At 44.1% G+C, this 9358-nt stretch overlaps 1 long non-coding RNA gene and 1 other non-coding gene across 2 annotated transcripts; one reads left to right on the top strand and one right to left on the bottom strand.

The window, feature by feature from the left end:
• Positions 1-304: 304 nt before the first annotated feature.
• LOC132539455 (uncharacterized) lies at positions 305-7950 on the bottom strand. Its single transcript, XR_009550746.1, has 3 exons — positions 6958-7950; positions 2858-2978; positions 305-502 (listed from the first exon to the last, which is right to left on the bottom strand). It is a non-coding gene; the product is annotated as an uncharacterized LOC132539455 (long non-coding RNA).
• Positions 7951-8073: 123 nt separating this feature from the next.
• On the top strand, positions 8074-8145 carry TRNAE-UUC (transfer RNA glutamic acid (anticodon UUC)). The gene has a single exon. It is a non-coding gene; the product is annotated as a tRNA-Glu (tRNA).
• The last annotated feature ends 1213 nt before the right edge of the window (positions 8146-9358 follow it).

Genomic DNA, 9358 nt, shown 5'->3' with positions numbered 1-9358 from the left:
CCCCAGTCCCCATCTGTAGGGGAAAAGCTTTGCAAGTGGTGAAGCACTGTTGCAAGTGTCTGTCTTTCTTCCTGTCTATCACCCCCTTCCTTTTTGATTTTTATCTAATAAATAAAATAATTTAAAAACTAAAATAAATAACAGAATTTTGGTCCATAGAGGAAGATGACCAGAGTGTTCTGTGTTCTGAACTCCATCAGGACCCAGAGAGAAAATGGGAAAAAAAGAGATTTGGAAGTAGCAACAGGTGTGTGACTTAGAAAGGAAGAAGATGCAGGACCATAGAAAAAATGGGCAAATATATATTAGTTAACCCATACCTATGATGTTGGGAGGACTACTGCAGTTTCCAATGGAGAGAATGGGAACACATAACAGAGCTCTGATGGTGAGAACAAGACTGCAATGCTTAGTGACTTTTCCAGATGCCAGGCCATGCCAGTTCCAGAGTGTGGTCTTTGGGAACAATAAGTAAAGTTCATTTCTGTTCCAAGGCTAAACTCTGGAAGGAGCAAACAGTTAATATTAACGTAAAGACGGAAAACCAAAGTTCTCCCAGCATTGTACACTCAGAGCCATAAAAAGAATTTAGGGAAGAACTTAGAAGATAGGGAGTTGGGTGGTAGCGCAGTGAATTAAGCGCAGGTGGTGTAAAGTGCAAGGACTGGTGTAAGGATCGAGCTCCCCACCTGCAGAGGAGTCGCTTCACAGGCGGTGAAGCAGGTCCGCAGGTGTCTATCTTTCTCTCCCCCTCTCTGTCTTCCCCTCTTCTCTCCATTTCTCTCTGTCCTATCTAACATCGACGGCATCAACAACAATAACTACAACAATAAAACAAGGGCAACAAAAAGGAATAAATAAATAAATAAATATTTTTTTAAAATTATGAGGGAGGCAGTTTCCAAAGAAACAGACATTCTTTGCACCAAAGTAAAAGACTCTAGGGTGGAGAGGGAGGTTTTGGGTTCTGGAACAAGATATCAGAGGAGGACCTAGTAGGAGTTGTACTGTTATGTGGAAAAATGAGAAATGTTATGCAAGTACAAACTATTGTATTTTACTGTCAATTGTAAACCATCAATTCTCCAATAAATAAATTAAAAAAGAAACACATTTTAGAAGATTAATTCATTCAGTAAGTAGTTATGTGTTCTTACAAGGTGGAAATATGACTGAATAAGATCCAGACTCTCATAGCAGAAGCTTAGTCTAGCATGGAGAAAGAAACAAGGAAATTTGTGCTGTTACCCAAAAGAGCTTTGAGGTTGACTTTGTGTGGTTGGCTGGGTCTGTGTTGGGTAAAGCTCTTTTCAGTAGAGTGACATTTCATTGCTATTTATTTTCAACACCCTTATAAACATTGACTTTGGGGCTAATGAAATAGAAGCCATCCTAACTCCTAAATGGCCAGCAGACAAAGACCTGAATTGCACCCATCACACTGGCTTATGTAGGTACCCAGAAAATACAATATGCTTTGGCTTTTTCTCCATTATCAAATGGTGGCTGGCTTAAGAGAGCTGCCCAGTGAGCATCAGTCTCAGAAACACGATAACAAGAATAGCTTGTTTCTTGTGTCAATAGGTTGTGTGTGTGTGTGTGTGTGTGTGTGTGTGTGTGTGTGTGTGCACAAAACTTAAAAATGCTTCTTGCTTAATGGTCTGATAAAATTTCAAAATTTGTGTAGGTGTGATTTTTTTTTCTAACTCCAACAAACATTTTGTTCGCGCTGGTGGTTAAAAGGAGGCATTTTACATGCTTAAGTATCCAGGTTCGAGCCCCCAGCTCCCCACCTGCAGGAGGGGTTGCTTCACAAACCACAAACGTTGAAACAGGTCTGCAGGTGTCTGTCTTTCCCTCCCCCTCTCTGTCTTCTCCTCCACTCTCGATTTCTCTCTGTCCTATCCAACAATAATGACAACAATAACAACGATAAACAACAAGGGCAACAAAAATGGAAAAAAATGGCCTCCAGGAGCAGTGGATTCATAGTGCAGGCACTGAGCCCCAGCAATTACTTACCCTGGAGGCAAAAACAAACAAACAGCATTTTTCCAGTACCCCTCCCCACTCCTGTTTTGGACAGGAAAGAGAAATTGTAGAAATTATGTTTCAGGGATCATGTTCTTTTAGAGACTGAAGAGAACTTAGTTATTAAATATCAGTGCTTCTCAAGCTCCAGGGACATCAGAATCATTTGGAGCATGGTGAAGGAGATTGCTTGTTGAACTTCAGATTGACAGGTCTTGCTCCTAGAAGTTTTCATTTGAAAGTTCTGGATGAGATTGATTGGATTTATGCAGTGAGTCGAAGTCATTGATGAACATTATAACTTGTCTAGTAGCTACACCGGGAGGATACTGCTGCATGGGAGACACTATGTAAGAGGAGCAAGCAAGGAAGCTTTTGTTTAACACAAATAGAACCACTGGTGGGGAAGGGGAGGAGGGAGAGTCAGTCCTAAAACAAATTCAGTCCAGTCAGCAGGAAGACAACTTTGATAAGTATCAAACAGAATTTTTCTTTTCTTTTCTTTTTAAAAAGTATTTTCTTTTCTTTTTTTTTTCATTGTTGCCCTTGTTTTTATCATTGCTGTGGTTATTATAATTGTTGTTATTGATGTTGTTGTTGCTGGATAGGACAGAGAGAAATGAAGAAAGGAGGGGAAGACAGAGATGAGGAAAGACAGATACCTGCAGACCTTCTTCACCGCTTATGAAGCAACCCTCCTGCAGCCAGGAGTCTCAAACCGGGATCCTTACACTGGTCCTTGAGTTTCGCGCCATGTGCACTTAACCCGCTGTGCTACAGCCTGACCCCTAAACAGGATTTTTCTATGCTCCTTCTCAAGCCATACCTATACTCTAGTTTTGAAGGGTCTTGGAGCAATGATTGGAGGCAGGTCAAAGAAAGAAATGGACAACAGATTCTGATCCAGTACTGCACTGGTAAATAGTCAGCATGCCAGCACACCAATTCTGCAAGACACAAATTTCTGTAATGTTTACAAATGCATTGCAGCATTTGCCCATTTTCCTGATATAACACAAAGCAGAATTGGGAAGAGAAGTCCACAACTATAGAAGGAGCCTGATCCCTCTCACCTTTGCTCCTGGCTAGAAGTCATGTCCAAGCCAGGATAGTGGAGAGAATAATCTAGAATGAAGATTGGGTTGTTAAATAGTATTTTTTGCTTATACTATGCCATTATTTACAATAACCTGAGGTGTTACTGTTACTGCTCAAATTTTATCCAGTGGCAAGGGAAAACAGAATGCATTTCAGCTTGTGGATAATGAGGGATAAAAGTAAAATTAAACTTTGGCTATATCATAAGAATGGTATCTGTCCATATGGACCCTTTTTTTAACAAAAAAAATATGTGGGATTAATGGTTTAGTCAACATTAAATACAGTTGTTAGTATATATGTAAAAAATATGTATATATATATATATATATATATATATATATATATATATGCGTGCTTTTTTTTTTTTTTTTTGCCACCAGTGTTACTGCTGTGGCTCAGTGCTAGCACTACCAATTCACTGCTCCCGGCAGCCATTTTTTTCTTTCTACTTTATTTTTATTTAATAGGGCATAGAGAAATTGAGAAGGGGAGAAAGACATTTGCAGACCTGCTTCACTGATTGTGGGAAGCAGGGGCTCAAACCTGGATCCTTATGCATGGTGATATGTACAATTAACTAATTGCACCACCATCACACCCCCATGTTTAAATTTCTTTCTTTCTTTCTAACCAGAGCACTACTCAGCTCTAGTTTATGGTGGTGCGGGGGATTGAACCTGAGACTTTGGAACCTCAGGTTTGAGTGTCTCTTTTCATAACCATTATGCTATATAACCCTGCCCTAAAATTTCTCATTTTTCTGAAAAATACTCTAAACCCCTGCCTAGGTACTCCTCCACCCCCACACAGCAGGACCTAACCCCCCCCCCCACCCAATCCTTTACTTTAGTGCAATAAACCATACCCAGGCCAAGTTTTACTTTCCCCTTCTGTTCTTATTCCTCAACTTCTATGAGTGAGATCATCCCATATTTATCCTTCTCTTTCTGGCTTATCTCATTTAACATGATTCCTTCAAGCTCCATTCAAGATAAGGTAAATTCATCATTCTTAATAGCTGAGTAATATATATATATATATATATTACTCAGTAATATATATATATATATATATATAAATATATATGGATATATGGAGAGGAATTGTAGGGATATAGGGTAAGTTCATTTCTAGCCTTCTGAGAGTTCTCCAGATTGCTCTCCACAGGAGTTGGACCAATTTACATTCCCACCAGCAGTTCACGAGGGTACCTTTGTCCCTACAGCCTCTCCAGCATTTGTTGCTATTTTTGCTGGTGTACGGCATTTTCATAGGAGTGAAGCAGTATCTCATTGTTGTCTTTATTTGCATTTCTCTGATAATGGCTTGAAATATTTTTTCTTTTTTTTTCCTCCAGGGTTATTGCCAGGTCTCAGTGCCTGCACCAGGAATCCACTGCTCCTGGAGACCATTTTTTCCCCTTTTGTTGCCCTTGTTTTTACCATTGTTGTGGTTATTACTGTTGTTGCTGTCCTTGGATAGGACAGAGAGAAATCGAGGAGGGGAGACAGAGAGGGGGAGAGAAAGATAGACACCTGCATGCCTGCTTCACCGCCTGTGAAGCGACTCCCCTGCAGGTGGGGAGCTGAGGGCTCTAACGGATCCCTATACCAGTTCTTGCACTTTGTGGCATGTGCACTTAACCTGCTGTGCTACCGCCCGACTCCCGAAATATTTTTTCTTAGATCTTTTGGCCTTTTGGATCTCTTCTGTAATGAATGTTAATGTCCTCTCCCCATTTTTGGATGGGGTCATTGGTTTTCTTGTTGCTGAGTTTGGTGAGATATTTATATATTTTGGCTTTTAGTTTCTTGTCTGTTTGGCATATAAAGATCTCTCATTCTGTAAGTAGTCTTTGTTTGGGTGGTTTCTTTTGCTGTGCAGAAGATTTTTTTTTTTTTTGCTTATTTATTAATGAAAAAGATAGGAGAAAGAAAGAAAGAACCAGACATCACTCTGGTACATGTGCTGCCAGGGATAGAACTTAGAACCTCATGCTTGAGAATCCAATGCCTTATCCACTGTGCCACCTCCTGGACCACTTGTGCATAAGTTTTTTAATTTGATGTAGACCCATTGGTTTTTTAGTCTTCCTTGCAATTGGATTTGTATCACTGAATATGCCTATAAAATTTAGATGGAAAAAGAGTCCCACTAATATTTTCCTTTAAGTATTTGATAGTGTCTGGTGTAACATGCAAGTCCTTGACCCACCTGGAATTTACTTTTGTGTTTGGTGAATGTAGTGGTTCAGTTTCATTCCTCTGCATGTTTCAACCCAATTTCCCCTACACCATTTGTTGAAGAGACCCTCTCTTCATTTAATAGTTTGGGCACCCCTTGTCAAAAAATAAGTGCGCTGGGCTCTCAATTCTATTCCACTGGTCACCGTGTGTCTATTATTGTTCCAGTGCCAGGCAGTTTTGATTGCAATGGCCCTGTAATATAATTTGAGGTCTGAGAGTGTTATGTCTCTAGTTCTGTTTTTTCTCGATTGTTTTGGCAATTCTAGGTATTTTCTTGTTCCAGATAAACTTTTTTAGTTTTTGTTCTATTCTCTTAAAATTTTTAAAGTGAATTTTAAAAGTGTAATTTCTTTATGAGGAAGGGAAAGAGGACCTGAGCATCACTGCCATATGCATTGTCAGGCACCAAACTCAGGATCTCATGCTTGAGGTTACATTTTACCCACTGCTCCACCCACCAGGTTGTCTTGATAAAATTAGGGGGTCTCCAGGTTGCACATGGAGAACCACCACTCAAAAATGGCAGAATACTTGGAAGAAAGGATGAGAGGGAAGAAGGATGGAAGGTAAATTAGAAATGCATGTTTATGTGAAATCTAGGTCCCCCCCCCACTGAGCACAGGTGATTTCTGCAGTTGAAGACCCCCTAATTTTATCTGCTCTACTCCTACTTTTGGTTTCTATCTATTAAAACATTTTGCCCTGCCTCATAACTTACTGCCTTTCAGACACCAAGCAGCAAAAGCTACTATGATTCTAGGGGCAGACAACCTCACCAGTTGCCCCGAAGCCTCACCTTCCCAAAGCTCTACCCAACTAGGGAAAAACGAAAACAGGTTGGGAGTATGAATCCATCTGCCAATGCCCATGTCCAGTAGGTAAGCATTTACAGAAGCCAGAACTCCCACCTTCTACACTCCTAAAAGAATTCTGGTCCATACTCCAAGAGGGGGAGAACTGTTAGGGGAAAATGACCAGAGGGCTCTGAACTCCCAATTCCATTAAGACCCGAAGAGAGAAGAGGAAGAAAAGAAAGACATTCAGAAGTAGTTAAGAGGTGTAGGTGTGACTTATAAAGGAAGAGAAGGCAGGGACATAGAAAAAAAAAAGGGGGGGGGCAAATATATAAAAATAGTTATAGATATAAAAGCCCACTCATGCCTGTGGTCCTGGGAGAACTACTGCTGTTTCCAATGTAGAGAATGGGGATACAGAACTCTGGTGGTGGGAACTGGTGTGCAGTTATACCCGTTTCTCAATACATTTGAAAAGCAATATTAATTCACTATCAGGAAAAGAGAGAAACAGGCGGTGGCGTAGCCGGTTAAGCGCACAAGGCACAAGGACCGGTGTAAGGATTCCGGTTCGAGCCCCAGCTCCCCACCTGTAGGGGGGAGGGGTCACTTCACAGGCGGTGAAGCAGGTCTGCAGGTGTCTATCTTTCTCTCCCCCTCCTCTCTCCATTTCTGTCCTATCCAACAACAACGACATCAATAATCACAACAATGTTAAACAAGGGCAACAAAAGGGAAAATAAATATTTTTAAAAATCTAAAAAGAAAGAAAGAAAGAAACCGACCCAGCCGGTTGGAAGATGCTGATACACGACAGGAGAGCCCCAAAGCCGTGGAAGAGACCGACAGGGTGCCCGTGTGGCCCTGATGACAGCAGGCTGGTGGCCTCGTGCGCGCGCTTTACAGTCGGAGCCTCCGAAGCGTGCGTGACGTCACTCCCCGGCGCCCGCCAGCAGCGCGGAGAGGCTCCTGCCCGCGCCCCTCCCATGGCGGACGCCGCGAGGGTGACCCGTCAGCTTGCTGGGCCCCTCCTGCAGGTGGGCGGCAAGGGAGGGAGCCCGGGAACCGACTTTGAAATCGGCTCCCCCCAAACTCGCCCCACTCTGTGAGCATAAAGCCCTAGTGAGGGCTGCAGCGCCGCTCCACCCGCCCCCCAGTCTTCCCGACTCCGGGCGCCCCTCGGGCGGATGGTCGCTTCCCGGCGCCGCGGTTCCGGGGCCGGTAACCCCAGGGGGCTTTTCTACGGTTTAAACAGATCCCCTTGCGGAGCCACTAGGGTCGGACTTCGGTGACGCCGACCGCGCATGTGCTGGCCGTTACGTCCGGAGAAAAACGGCAGGTTCTGGCCTCGTCGGCGCCCCTGGCTCGGGTTTTCTTGAGATTAAAGAGCAAATTCGCCGGAAGTTGGGGGTTGTGGGGTGAGGAGCCGGGGTCCGCGGCCCGACACGGCGTGTAGGGAGAAGCTGGGGTCTCTCCAGAGTGAGGAGGCCGAAGGCGGGCGAGGGAGCCGACGCCCCGGAGGCATCTGGGAAGCACCGCGCCTCCTCCAGGAAGGCCTCCGCCGTGCCGGCTTCCCGAGCCCGCCCGGCAGGCACTCGATTATCACTTTAGCGTTGTGTCGTCTCACATTCAAACGGCCGCCTTCTTGCCCTCAACAGAATTTTTGAGTACGGGACATTGAGAACCAGAAGATTAGATGAGCTCACAAAGGACGAGAACGCGGCGAGGAGAGGGTTCTGGGGGCGCAGATTCGAAGCAGGACCAAGCGCTGATCGGAAGGGCTTAAGCCAGGCGTCTGCGCAGGCGCAATAGCGGAGTTGCCGTTCAAATCCACGGTAGAGACGGAAGGAAGCAGGTGGGGAAGACTCAACAGACTTAGGCTTGCACCGCCTTTCGTCGTCTCCCACATGGTCTAGCGGTTAGGATTCCTGGTTTTCACCCAGGCGGCCCGGGTTCGACTCCCGGTGTGGGAACGCCAACTCTTTTTTTTTTTTTTTTTTTTTGGGGAAGCTTATTTCCTTATTAATTTATTTACTCTGTGACTCGAGTAAATTGAAACGAAGGGAGTCCTAATGAGCCTCCGCAGGGAGCATGAGAGGAGAGCCTATAGGAAAGCCTATGTAGTCGCGGGGAACAGAGAGAGGGAAGGAGACTAGCTGCAGCGTGAGGCCAGTTTTGGAAATAAGGGACCGGTGGAATCTGAGGTGCAGAGGAGCAGGCGCCCTCCTGCCCATGGCTGATGAGGCACAACTCCCGGTGACTGATTTACCAGCTGTTCTTCTGTCCTGTAAAGCTGGAGCAAAAGACCCAGAAGTGCTTCCCCCCCTTTTTTTCTTTTCTGTTAAGTGAAAGAAATGACTTATGAGAGGACTTTTTGAGGGCTTTTATTATTTTTGTTATTGTTGTCGTTGTTGGATAGGACAGAGAGAAATGGAGAGAGGAGGGGAAGACAGGAGGAGGAAGAGAAAGATAGTCACCTGTAGTGAAGCGACTCCCCTGCAGGTGTGGGGGGGGTGGGGGGCTCGAACCGGGTTCCTTAAGCCGGTCCTTGCGCTTTGCGCTTGAGGGCTTTTTGAGGACCGTCAAGTAAGAGTAAAGGACAACCGATCTATTGGGCTTGTAATTCAGACAGCTCGCTCAACTAGTTTGGGGTGGAGTGTTGGAAGAGAGGGAAAAAATGAGCTTATTGCAGATATTGAGGAGTGTTAAGATGTTAACATCTTAACATCTGTGTGACACGTTGTATCAAAAAACAAAACAAAACTGAAAAAAAAAGGCAAAACTTTCAAGAATTCAAGATATGCCTGACTAGAGTCAGCACTCTTGGTACTGATATGTGACAGCACAATTCCTAAATGTCACCCAAAGAAATGACCCCTCAGTTGTAATTATTTATCTTGCTTACCTCTCCATACATTTGCCAGCAGGAAAAAAACCCTGTAGGTGTTAAACCACCCTTCTCCAGGGGTGTCTGACTCTTTGAAGCTTCTTCAGCTTGCTCCCAGACTGCAATTAACCCTGAGAAGTGACTGTGAAAAAGACTTGGTGTCCACATGACTGAAATTTGCTCCCCTTTTACAGTTCTTTGAGATTTCTAGGAGCACAAAACCAATGCAATTTTTCATAAGGAAAACGTGGCTAAATATGAACTCATTCAGAATCCCTAAAAATAAAGAGTTTGGGGAA

Source organism: Erinaceus europaeus, chromosome 7 (genome assembly GCF_950295315.1).
Source record: "Erinaceus europaeus chromosome 7, mEriEur2.1, whole genome shotgun sequence".
In the NCBI taxonomy this organism is placed as follows: domain Eukaryota; kingdom Metazoa; phylum Chordata; class Mammalia; order Eulipotyphla; family Erinaceidae; genus Erinaceus; species Erinaceus europaeus.
This window is presented reverse-complemented; position numbering and strand designations above follow the sequence as displayed.